We start from the raw sequence: 13,960 nt of genomic DNA, 5'->3' as shown, positions 1-13,960 counted from the left end.
CTCTACTACCATACCACGCTGCCAACGCCCGATCTCGTCTGATCTTGGAAGCTAAACAGCGTTGGGCCAAGTCAGTACCAGGAAGGGGGACCACCTGCGAATACCTGGTGTTGTAGAGTGGGATTTTTTCCTCACCTATGTGGTAGCAACACCAACAGCAGTATCACCACTTGTTTTCTTTACTCTGCAATCTCCAGACCTTTGGTCACGGGCACCATCTACGTGAGGTGCCATATTTACCTCTACCGTTATTACTGTCTCAAATCCAGATAGGAGCATGTCCATTTTTCTTGTATTATACTCAGAGGAATGACTTCTGATCATTTCTCTAATTCTACTTAAGCCAAGAGAGCATAGTTATTATCATTATTTTTGTGTCTTGACTACCCTGTGGTTCCATCAATACAGCAAGTCTGTACTGGTCAAGTGGGAATGGGGGTATGACCAACTAATGTCTACCGCCCTTCCACACACTTTTAATCATTAAGAGACCAGAACATTTTTTATCTCACTAAGATGCTCGGTATATTGCATTCTTAAAGGATAGATCTCCGGTAACAACCTCGTTTGTAATATTAGTCAATAAAAGTTATGTTTTAACCATTTATCTCAATTACCTTATCAAATTTACTTCTTTTCTATAAGAGTGCGCCCACACAAGAGCCTTCTGTCCTCTCCCCTTTGTATAAAAGTTTGCATACTTTCTGGCTCTGGGCGCACCACCAACTAGGACGATAATAACACCGATACGTATATAGTATACCATATGGAAAAGGCTAATTTTTGCCCTTTTTCTCCCCTACCAGTTTAGGGTAACTCACTGTCCTGTTTTGGTTTTTCTTCTTTAATTTTCAGTATCTATTCCTATTTAGCTTTACCGGTGCCGGATCGCCCTAGGTTTTTGTATAGTATTTTTCTACTGTTGCACAAACAGTCTCTGATCCTTGGCACGGTTTTCCGTATCGCACTTTATGACAACGTTTTCCTTACCGGATCTGTCCATTTTAGCAGTAACACCTTCACTTAAATAATTTTTGGAAGCAGTCTCTATAATGACCACCTTCTCATTAAAAGCGGAGCTAACAAAACGACAAAACCCGGAGACCTTTGGGGATTTCTTCACAGAAAATTTTGACGAATCCCCCACTGATTCTGACTGGAAAACTTCTTTTGCTAGATTACAAAAGAACTTGCAGAAAAGGACTCGCCTTTCGTGGGACATTACCACATTACAGAATTATATTAAACATAAGATTGTGCCTCGGGGGTTGAGACCCAAAATATTCCCCTCTTTCCCACTGGCCACGGAGAACTTGAAGACAGAGTGGGAGACAGCACTCCTGAAGTGTTCCCAAGAACTATTACATCTTTTGGTCAAACATGACACTTTACTCATAGATCAAGTGGAAAAAGAAATAGAGGAACTGGGCCATAACCTAGAAATTTGGGAAAAAGATCTGTCTTTTCAGACAGCTTTTGAGAAACATCAAAAAGAACTTAAGTCATATGAACAAACAATAGCTGATCGGAAGCGTAACAAATTCATTAGGGACAAACGAGACTTCTCGCGTGGGGATATCTTCAGGTGGAACTCCATACCCCAGAGCAGAAATCGAAGACAGAGGGACGACTCGACTTTCTCAGAATTTGAATCTTCAAACAGTGGAGATTCATCTAGTGAGACTTCAGACAACGCCAGATTCAATCAAGGTGAAGGAGAATTCTCTCCACGTTTTTTAGGCCAGGGCTTGAAACAAAGAGGCCGGGACAAAAACCAAGGAAAACCCGGCGGGGGGGAAAGAAGAGGCGACAGACGCAACCCCGATTGGGACCTATCAAGGACTGCCAGGTATCCGGCCCGACAGAGGAAGACGCTACGCTAATTCATCCGACTTCTTCCTCCTTACAGGTTATCAACCTATCGGGCAGACCCCTTTCACCTGCACATATGGCTGTTTTAGCCAAAGGCCTATCTTTCTCACCCTCCAGATCATTCAACAGATTTTGTTGGGAGAAGGATCTTAGATTATTTGGTAGAAAACTCCTGCTCAAAAAGTTCTTTACAAAACACCACGCAAGACGAGACAGCGATAACATCACAGACTTATCCCCTGAGGAGCTCCAAGCAGTCCAAACGCTCGAAGACCTACTAGTGGAATCAAACATACAAGACAGCACTCCTTGCCGAGCCAAATGTAAACCAAAGTCCTCATTTTTCCCACCCGATAATACCAGCCCGGAAATCAGGGTCTTTCTTAACAGGGTGTCGAAAGAATTCGACGATATTTACGTCCAAATTAAAACTTCCCATCAATATCCATCAAGAAATCTCAATTATCAAGAAAGGAAAGCATTACGTGAGATGGAAACCTGGCGAGACGTAATTATCAAACCTTCAGACAAGGGTGGTAATATTGTGCTATGGCCGTTAGAAATGTATATCACGGAAGCACATAAACAATTGCTTAACCCCCTCTGCTATCAAAAACTTCTTAACGATCCCACTAAAAGGTTCCAAAAAGCTTATACCTCTTTAATACAAGAGGCTGCTACTCAGGGAACCATCACTAAACAAGAAGTAGCATATTTGACTGTACAAAACCCGAGAACTCCAACTTTTTATCTTCTGCCGAAGATTCATAAAGACATCCAAGTGCCACCAGGCAGACCGATAATGTCGGGTAATGGAGGATTGTTGGAGCAGCCGAGTCGATTCTTAGATTTACACCTACGCGATTTCGTCCTTGACTTACCATCTTATCTGCAAGACACTGCTGACTTACTACGAAAAATTCACAATATTCATTTTGAGGATGACTTCCTCCTAGCAACCTTAGATGTTGAGGCACTCTACTCGAGCATCAATCACCAACAAGGTTTGGCTGCAACCAAATTCTTTTTGGATCAAATTGGTTCCAATGATTTCTCGGATTTTTTGTTACAGCTACTTACTTTTGTCCTCTCAAAAAATTATTTTGTTTTTCAAGACCAGTTTTTCTTACAAATCAGGGGAACCGCTATGGGGGCAGCATGTGCACCTACATATGCGAATCTCTTCCTAGGGTGGTGGGAGCACTTTCACGTGTTTGACATCTGCAATGAAAAATACACCACACATATAATACTATGGCTAAGATACATCGACGATGTCTTCGTGATTTGGAACGGTGATAAGAACTTACTTCTGGAGTTCATTCAGATTCTTAATCACAATGAACTCAACATCAACTTGACACACTTTATCAGCCCAACGAGAGTACCATTCTTAGACCTTAGTATTTATAAATCCAATGCAGGATTTTTGGAAACGGAATTATTCCGTAAGGAGACGGCTACTAACAGCCTCCTACACCAAACAAGCTCTCATTTTCCGCCCACTGTGGAGAACATCCCTAAAGGGGAATATTTACGCCTAAGACGCAATTGCTCGGAAGATTCAACTTTCAAGGCCAAAAGCTTGGAATTAACCAACCGTCTACTGGATAGAGGCTACAGCAGACGCTCACTCAAGCGGGCATACACTGCCATAGCAAAAACCAAAAGAGAGAGTTTGATCTTTGGAAAGAAAAATAAGAGCACGGAGCAGGAAGACACCGTTCGCTTCATTGGGACCTTCTGCCCTGAATGGAGGAAGTTGAAGGGAGCAATAACTAGACATCTTCCAATCTTACAATTGGACCCAGATTTGGCACCCCTCTTCGACTCCCCATTGCAAATGAGCTGGCGCAGATCAAAAAATATGAGAGACCAGCTAGTGCACAGCCATTTGATCTCTTCAAATATCAAAAAACCTATCATCACAGGCTCTTTCCCCTGCGGCCACTGCAAAGCATGCCCCCAAATTTTGCAAACCAACACGGTCATCGATAAATTTGACCAGCCTGTTAAGTTACAATATTTCTTCAATTGTAATACGCAGGCGGTGATATATTGCATAACGTGCGAGTGTAATCTTAAGTATGTGGGCATGACCACTCGCAAATGGAAAGAAAGAATTTTGGAACACCTTGGGAACATCCGTAATGCCTCCAGAGATTTAAACAGAATGAAACAGCTCACTTCAGTAGCAAGACATTTCAACTCTGTGCATAAAGGATCCATCAAAGGGTTCAAGACTTTCTGCTTGGATCGAGTACATCTCGGAATACGAGGAGGAGACATAACAAAAGAACTATACAAAAAGGAGAGTGAGTGGATTTTCCGCCTGAACAGCCTGAAACCCTTTGGCTTGAATGAAACCATTAATTATGGAGCTTTCTTGTAATTTAGCTTTTCACTTACCATTTATATGTTCTGAATTTATATTCCTCTTTTTATCATTTTTTCCACAGGTCATGGATACACCTACACCTCTCACTGCACACAATTTCCATGCACCTCTCATCTTCCATATTTACATCACTTTTTAACACCTGACTTCATCATCCCCCTTTCCCATCCAACATTCCTCTTTACACCTAGTTCCCATTTCCATTCTTCACCAATAGCCCACACCCACCAGACATTTATCCCTGATTTTCCCCCATCAATCATAACCACTCACACCCACCCCTCATCTTCTTTTCTATCCTCACAAATGCAAGACTAATTATTTTATCTATTCCCATGGTCATTGCACCCCCTTGCACTCACATCCCATCCTCAGCTTCCACTCACCCCTTTCATTTGTTGACTTGTTACTGCACCCCGACACCTGCTTTCCTATGTACATACAGTATTATCACTGTCACAATCCGACCCCTCCACTCCTACATTTACCTCCCTTTTATCATGGCCCCTTAGGCACGTCCAGCCCCTCCATTACAATTTCCCCCAGGCCTATCCTGTTTGCTTTTCATTTTTCATTTTTCACCTTTCATTTATCAATATATTTTTTATTCATTTATTATTTATCATTTATTTATTTATCATTTTACTTTTCAAAAAATTTTTTTAATTTTATTCTCATTTTAATTTAATTTCATTTTAATATTTCCCTATACTCAAGTATGGTACTAATAAATTATTATCTTTATCTGTTATCCACTTCCAGTCATAATTTTAGGTTATTTATTTCTTTATATATCTCATAGATTTTTCATATCATATTTTATTTTCTCTCATTATTATATCCCCATCTCATCACATTCCCTCATCCCCCATGTATAGTTCTTCCTAAATATTTAATCTATTTGTATCACCTAATATCAAATGGCAACATTAGCATCCTTTATAACGCAGCAATGCAATAAGGGCTTTTGCCACCTATCCACTATTTAGTATTCTTATATCTAACAATGGTGATTTACTACCACCTAATGTTCACAGCCCTCCGGTTATGACTTCTCAGCTCTGTATTATCAGTATCTTAGCAACCGCTTATACAAACCCTATTCTCTATGGCATTTCTCCCACCTTTAAGATGGCGCCCGTGCTCTCGCGATATGAGGTGCATCTGCTGTCTCTCGATCTGACGTCACCAGTAAATATGGTCTCCCAGCAACTACACATACGGGGAGATCACATTCATCATACGACATATCTTAATTGGTGATTTACCATCACCCAATGTTTCTAGCCTCCGGCAATGACGTTTTTCGCTCCGCTATTCTCAGTCTCTTAGTAACTGCCCACACAAACCTTCAAGATTTTCTTCCCACATCCAAGATGGCGCCCGCGATCTCGCGATAAGTTATGTATCTCCCGCCTCCCTATCTGACGTCCTTATGCATGCGGTCTCCTAGCAACTACACATATGGGGAGATCACACCCACCACACCACACCACATGATTGGCTAAGCCTTAACCGGGGCGGACATAAAAGCCCTCTCCCTACACCGTACAGCACGGAACCCGGAAGTGAACAAGCCCTAGGGCGAAACGCGTCTTCCGCATTTAGGAACAGGGGTCCCGTCGACACTACCGTATCCTGGCATTTAGCTTCATTTATCTGCCTTGCTCTCTCGGCTTACCCTGATCTCTGGTGAAACTGTAAGCATTACTATCCGGTGGCTCTCTGACACGGATAGCAACTCCTACTTACAAAACCTAGCAGTACCGCTTGAATTATCTCGTACCTAGTACGTATCATAGGGGTGATTATCTAGAGACCTTTATTCATTAGCACTCACCTAGCATTGAGTGAACCTATTGGAAACTAACGCCTAGTTTAGGTGTTATTAATTTTTGACCATTATATTTGTTATACTTATTTAAGTGCTGGTATTCATCCATTTTTATTATTACCTCCTCATAGCAATTTATGCATGCAGATAATTAGTATATATTAGCATCCCATATTCTATCCGGGACTACGTGGCAAACAGTGTATGACACACATGGTTAACAGATATATGTTGGTATAGTTTCTATAAATCAGTCACCTCAGTGCTTAACCCTATAGATCCCAGACCTTACCCTCAGTTTTGAAACAGACCGTATCACCAGAGTGACTACGCATTTATCTGTTTCAATCAGCATCTCCTATCATGCACTATCTGTCGGGATATACTGTAATATACCTGTGATAGTGTTTTTCTGACTGTATTTTTATTAATTTCAAATTGTCTATAGATCATGATTCTCATTAACTTCAACTGTCTATAGATCACTATCCTCGTGGACTCTCATTTACGATTCCTGGTACATTGCACCACATGAGTGGGAATATTGGATCAGGTCTAACGTGGAAAGCAGATCCACCTTTTTACTCCATCTTTCCTCAATCCTCTTCCTGTCGGCTCTGATTTTCAATATTCTTAAATAGGTGCACTCTCATTGATGTTCACATAAAATTCTCTACTACCATACCACGCTGCCAACGCCCGATCTCGTCTGATCTTGGAAGCTAAACAGCGTTGGGCCAAGTCAGTACCAGGAAGGGGGACCACCTGCGAATACCTGGTGTTGTAGAGTGGGATTTTTTCCTCACCTATGTGGTAGCAACACCAACAGCAGTATCACCACTTGTTTTCTTTACTCTGCAATCTCCAGACCTTTGGTCACGGGCACCATCTACGTGAGGTGCCATATTTACCTCTACCGTTATTACTGTCTCAAATCCAGATAGGAGCATGTCCATTTTTCTTGTATTATACTCAGAGGAATGACTTCTGATCATTTCTCTAATTCTACTTAAGCCAAGAGAGCATAGTTATTATCATTATTTTTGTGTCTTGACTACCCTGTGGTTCCATCAATACAGCAAGTCTGTACTGGTCAAGTGGGAATGGGGGTATGACCAACTAATGTCTACCGCCCTTCCACACACTTTTAATCATTAAGAGACCAGAACATTTTTTATCTCACTAAGATGCTCGGTATATTGCATTCTTAAAGGATAGATCTCCGGTAACAACCTCGTTTGTAATATTAGTCAATAAAAGTTATGTTTTAACCATTTATCTCAATTACCTTATCAAATTTACTTCTTTTCTATAAGAGTGCGCCCACACAAGAGCCTTCTGTCCTCTCCCCTTTGTATAAAAGTTTGCATACTTTCTGGCTCTGGGCGCACCACCAACTAGGACGATAATAACACCGATACGTATATAGTATACCATATGGAAAAGGCTAATTTTTGCCCTTTTTCTCCCCTACCAGTTTAGGGTAACTCACTGTCCTGTTTTGGTTTTTCTTCTTTAATTTTCAGTATCTATTCCTATTTAGCTTTACCGGTGCCGGATCGCCCTAGGTTTTTGTATAGTATTTTTCTACTGTTGCACAAACAGTCTCTGATCCTTGGCACGGTTTTCCGTATCGCACTTTATGACAACGTTTTCCTTACCGGATCTGTCCATTTTAGCAGTAACACCTTCACTTAAATAATTTTTGGAAGCAGTCTCTATAATGACCACCTTCTCATTAAAAGCGGAGCTAACAAAACGACAAAACCCGGAGACCTTTGGGGATTTCTTCACAGAAAATTTTGACGAATCCCCCACTGATTCTGACTGGAAAACTTCTTTTGCTAGATTACAAAAGAACTTGCAGAAAAGGACTCGCCTTTCGTGGGACATTACCACATTACAGAATTATATTAAACATAAGATTGTGCCTCGGGGGTTGAGACCCAAAATATTCCCCTCTTTCCCACTGGCCACGGAGAACTTGAAGACAGAGTGGGAGACAGCACTCCTGAAGTGTTCCCAAGAACTATTACATCTTTTGGTCAAACATGACACTTTACTCATAGATCAAGTGGAAAAAGAAATAGAGGAACTGGGCCATAACCTAGAAATTTGGGAAAAAGATCTGTCTTTTCAGACAGCTTTTGAGAAACATCAAAAAGAACTTAAGTCATATGAACAAACAATAGCTGATCGGAAGCGTAACAAATTCATTAGGGACAAACGAGACTTCTCGCGTGGGGATATCTTCAGGTGGAACTCCATACCCCAGAGCAGAAATCGAAGACAGAGGGACGACTCGACTTTCTCAGAATTTGAATCTTCAAACAGTGGAGATTCATCTAGTGAGACTTCAGACAACGCCAGATTCAATCAAGGTGAAGGAGAATTCTCTCCACGTTTTTTAGGCCAGGGCTTGAAACAAAGAGGCCGGGACAAAAACCAAGGAAAACCCGGCGGGGGGGAAAGAAGAGGCGACAGACGCAACCCCGATTGGGACCTATCAAGGACTGCCAGGTATCCGGCCCGACAGAGGAAGACGCTACGCTAATTCATCCGACTTCTTCCTCCTTACAGGTTATCAACCTATCGGGCAGACCCCTTTCACCTGCACATATGGCTGTTTTAGCCAAAGGCCTATCTTTCTCACCCTCCAGATCATTCAACAGATTTTGTTGGGAGAAGGATCTTAGATTATTTGGTAGAAAACTCCTGCTCAAAAAGTTCTTTACAAAACACCACGCAAGACGAGACAGCGATAACATCACAGACTTATCCCCTGAGGAGCTCCAAGCAGTCCAAACGCTCGAAGACCTACTAGTGGAATCAAACATACAAGACAGCACTCCTTGCCGAGCCAAATGTAAACCAAAGTCCTCATTTTTCCCACCCGATAATACCAGCCCGGAAATCAGGGTCTTTCTTAACAGGGTGTCGAAAGAATTCGACGATATTTACGTCCAAATTAAAACTTCCCATCAATATCCATCAAGAAATCTCAATTATCAAGAAAGGAAAGCATTACGTGAGATGGAAACCTGGCGAGACGTAATTATCAAACCTTCAGACAAGGGTGGTAATATTGTGCTATGGCCGTTAGAAATGTATATCACGGAAGCACATAAACAATTGCTTAACCCCCTCTGCTATCAAAAACTTCTTAACGATCCCACTAAAAGGTTCCAAAAAGCTTATACCTCTTTAATACAAGAGGCTGCTACTCAGGGAACCATCACTAAACAAGAAGTAGCATATTTGACTGTACAAAACCCGAGAACTCCAACTTTTTATCTTCTGCCGAAGATTCATAAAGACATCCAAGTGCCACCAGGCAGACCGATAATGTCGGGTAATGGAGGATTGTTGGAGCAGCCGAGTCGATTCTTAGATTTACACCTACGCGATTTCGTCCTTGACTTACCATCTTATCTGCAAGACACTGCTGACTTACTACGAAAAATTCACAATATTCATTTTGAGGATGACTTCCTCCTAGCAACCTTAGATGTTGAGGCACTCTACTCGAGCATCAATCACCAACAAGGTTTGGCTGCAACCAAATTCTTTTTGGATCAAATTGGTTCCAATGATTTCTCGGATTTTTTGTTACAGCTACTTACTTTTGTCCTCTCAAAAAATTATTTTGTTTTTCAAGACCAGTTTTTCTTACAAATCAGGGGAACCGCTATGGGGGCAGCATGTGCACCTACATATGCGAATCTCTTCCTAGGGTGGTGGGAGCACTTTCACGTGTTTGACATCTGCAATGAAAAATACACCACACATATAATACTATGGCTAAGATACATCGACGATGTCTTCGTGATTTGGAACGGTGATAAGAACTTACTTCTGGAGTTCATTCAGATTCTTAATCACAATGAACTCAACATCAACTTGACACACTTTATCAGCCCAACGAGAGTACCATTCTTAGACCTTAGTATTTATAAATCCAATGCAGGATTTTTGGAAACGGAATTATTCCGTAAGGAGACGGCTACTAACAGCCTCCTACACCAAACAAGCTCTCATTTTCCGCCCACTGTGGAGAACATCCCTAAAGGGGAATATTTACGCCTAAGACGCAATTGCTCGGAAGATTCAACTTTCAAGGCCAAAAGCTTGGAATTAACCAACCGTCTACTGGATAGAGGCTACAGCAGACGCTCACTCAAGCGGGCATACACTGCCATAGCAAAAACCAAAAGAGAGAGTTTGATCTTTGGAAAGAAAAATAAGAGCACGGAGCAGGAAGACACCGTTCGCTTCATTGGGACCTTCTGCCCTGAATGGAGGAAGTTGAAGGGAGCAATAACTAGACATCTTCCAATCTTACAATTGGACCCAGATTTGGCACCCCTCTTCGACTCCCCATTGCAAATGAGCTGGCGCAGATCAAAAAATATGAGAGACCAGCTAGTGCACAGCCATTTGATCTCTTCAAATATCAAAAAACCTATCATCACAGGCTCTTTCCCCTGCGGCCACTGCAAAGCATGCCCCCAAATTTTGCAAACCAACACGGTCATCGATAAATTTGACCAGCCTGTTAAGTTACAATATTTCTTCAATTGTAATACGCAGGCGGTGATATATTGCATAACGTGCGAGTGTAATCTTAAGTATGTGGGCATGACCACTCGCAAATGGAAAGAAAGAATTTTGGAACACCTTGGGAACATCCGTAATGCCTCCAGAGATTTAAACAGAATGAAACAGCTCACTTCAGTAGCAAGACATTTCAACTCTGTGCATAAAGGATCCATCAAAGGGTTCAAGACTTTCTGCTTGGATCGAGTACATCTCGGAATACGAGGAGGAGACATAACAAAAGAACTATACAAAAAGGAGAGTGAGTGGATTTTCCGCCTGAACAGCCTGAAACCCTTTGGCTTGAATGAAACCATTAATTATGGAGCTTTCTTGTAATTTAGCTTTTCACTTACCATTTATATGTTCTGAATTTATATTCCTCTTTTTATCATTTTTTCCACAGGTCATGGATACACCTACACCTCTCACTGCACACAATTTCCATGCACCTCTCATCTTCCATATTTACATCACTTTTTAACACCTGACTTCATCATCCCCCTTTCCCATCCAACATTCCTCTTTACACCTAGTTCCCATTTCCATTCTTCACCAATAGCCCACACCCACCAGACATTTATCCCTGATTTTCCCCCATCAATCATAACCACTCACACCCACCCCTCATCTTCTTTTCTATCCTCACAAATGCAAGACTAATTATTTTATCTATTCCCATGGTCATTGCACCCCCTTGCACTCACATCCCATCCTCAGCTTCCACTCACCCCTTTCATTTGTTGACTTGTTACTGCACCCCGACACCTGCTTTCCTATGTACATACAGTATTATCACTGTCACAATCCGACCCCTCCACTCCTACATTTACCTCCCTTTTATCATGGCCCCTTAGGCACGTCCAGCCCCTCCATTACAATTTCCCCCAGGCCTATCCTGTTTGCTTTTCATTTTTCATTTTTCACCTTTCATTTATCAATATATTTTTTATTCATTTATTATTTATCATTTATTTATTTATCATTTTACTTTTCAAAAAAATTTTTTAATTTTATTCTCATTTTAATTTAATTTCATTTTAATATTTCCCTATACTCAAGTATGGTACTAATAAATTATTATCTTTATCTGTTATCCACTTCCAGTCATAATTTTAGGTTATTTATTTCTTTATATATCTCATAGATTTTTCATATCATATTTTATTTTCTCTCATTATTATATCCCCATCTCATCACATTCCCTCATCCCCCATGTATAGTTCTTCCTAAATATTTAATCTATTTGTATCACCTAATATCAAATGGCAACATTAGCATCCTTTATAACGCAGCAATGCAATAAGGGCTTTTGCCACCTATCCACTATTTAGTATTCTTATATCTAACAATGGTGATTTACTACCACCTAATGTTCACAGCCCTCCGGTTATGACTTCTCAGCTCTGTATTATCAGTATCTTAGCAACCGCTTATACAAACCCTATTCTCTATGGCATTTCTCCCACCTTTAAGATGGCGCCCGTGCTCTCGCGATATGAGGTGCATCTGCTGTCTCTCGATCTGACGTCACCAGTAAATATGGTCTCCCAGCAACTACACATACGGGGAGATCACATTCATCATACGACATATCTTAATTGGTGATTTACCATCACCCAATGTTTCTAGCCTCCGGCAATGACGTTTTTCGCTCCGCTATTCTCAGTCTCTTAGTAACTGCCCACACAAACCTTCAAGATTTTCTTCCCACATCCAAGATGGCGCCCGCGATCTCGCGATAAGTTATGTATCTCCCGCCTCCCTATCTGACGTCCTTATGCATGCGGTCTCCTAGCAACTACACATATGGGGAGATCACACCCACCACACCACACCACATGATTGGCTAAGCCTTAACCGGGGCGGACATAAAAGCCCTCTCCCTACACCGTACAGCACGGAACCCGGAAGTGAACAAGCCCTAGGGCGAAACGCGTCTTCCGCATTTAGGAACAGGGGTCCCGTCGACACTACCGTATCCTGGCATTTAGCTTCATTTATCTGCCTTGCTCTCTCGGCTTACCCTGATCTCTGGTGAAACTGTAAGCATTACTATCCGGTGGCTCTCTGACACGGATAGCAACTCCTACTTACAAAACCTAGCAGTACCGCTTGAATTATCTCGTACCTAGTACGTATCATAGGGGTGATTATCTAGAGACCTTTATTCATTAGCACTCACCTAGCATTGAGTGAACCTATTGGAAACTAACGCCTAGTTTAGGTGTTATTAATTTTTGACCATTATATTTGTTATACTTATTTAAGTGCTGGTATTCATCCATTTTTATTATTACCTCCTCATAGCAATTTATGCATGCAGATAATTAGTATATATTAGCATCCCATATTCTATCCGGGACTACGTGGCAAACAGTGTATGACACACATGGTTAACAGATATATGTTGGTATAGTTTCTATAAATCAGTCACCTCAGTGCTTAACCCTATAGATCCCAGACCTTACCCTCAGTTTTGAAACAGACCGTATCACCAGAGTGACTACGCATTTATCTGTTTCAATCAGCATCTCCTATCATGCACTATCTGTCGGGATATACTGTAATATACCTGTGATAGTGTTTTTCTGACTGTATTTTTATTAATTTCAAATTGTCTATAGATCATGATTCTCATTAACTTCAACTGTCTATAGATCACTATCCTCGTGGACTCTCATTTACGATTCCTGGTACATTGCACCACATGAGTGGGAATATTGGATCAGGTCTAACGTGGAAAGCAGATCCACCTTTTTACTCCATCTTTCCTCAATCCTCTTCCTGTCGGCTCTGATTTTCAATATTCTTAAATAGGTGCACTCTCATTGATGTTCACATAAAATTCTCTACTACCATACCACGCTGCCAACGCCCGATCTCGTCTGATCTTGGAAGCTAAACAGCGTTGGGCCAAGTCAGTACCAGGAAGGGGGACCACCTGCGAATACCTGGTGTTGTAGAGTGGGATTTTTTCCTCACCTATGTGGTAGCAACACCAACAGCAGTATCACCACTTGTTTTCTTTACTCTGCAATCTCCAGACCTTTGGTCACGGGCACCATCTACGTGAGGTGCCATATTTACCTCTACCGTTATTACTGTCTCAAATCCAGATAGGAGCATGTCCATTTTTCTTGTATTATACTCAGAGGAATGACTTCTGATCATTTCTCTAATTCTACTTAAGCCAAGAGAGCATAGTTATTATCATTATTTTTGTGTCTTGACTACCCTGTGGTTCCATCAATACAGCA

At 41.4% G+C, this 13,960-nt stretch overlaps 3 pseudogenes; all 3 read left to right on the top strand.

Annotated features, from left to right (window-relative positions):
- On the top strand, positions 1-119 carry LOC134968323 (5S ribosomal RNA; annotated as a pseudogene).
- Positions 120-6,775: 6,656 nt separating this feature from the next.
- LOC134968311 (5S ribosomal RNA) lies at positions 6,776-6,894 on the top strand (annotated as a pseudogene).
- Positions 6,895-13,550: 6,656 nt separating this feature from the next.
- On the top strand, positions 13,551-13,669 carry LOC134968298 (5S ribosomal RNA; annotated as a pseudogene).
- The last annotated feature ends 291 nt before the right edge of the window (positions 13,670-13,960 follow it).

Source organism: Pseudophryne corroboree, chromosome 10, assembly GCF_028390025.1.
Source record: "Pseudophryne corroboree isolate aPseCor3 chromosome 10, aPseCor3.hap2, whole genome shotgun sequence".
In the NCBI taxonomy this organism is placed as follows: Eukaryota; Metazoa; Chordata; class Amphibia; order Anura; family Myobatrachidae; genus Pseudophryne; species Pseudophryne corroboree.
This window is presented reverse-complemented; position numbering and strand designations above follow the sequence as displayed.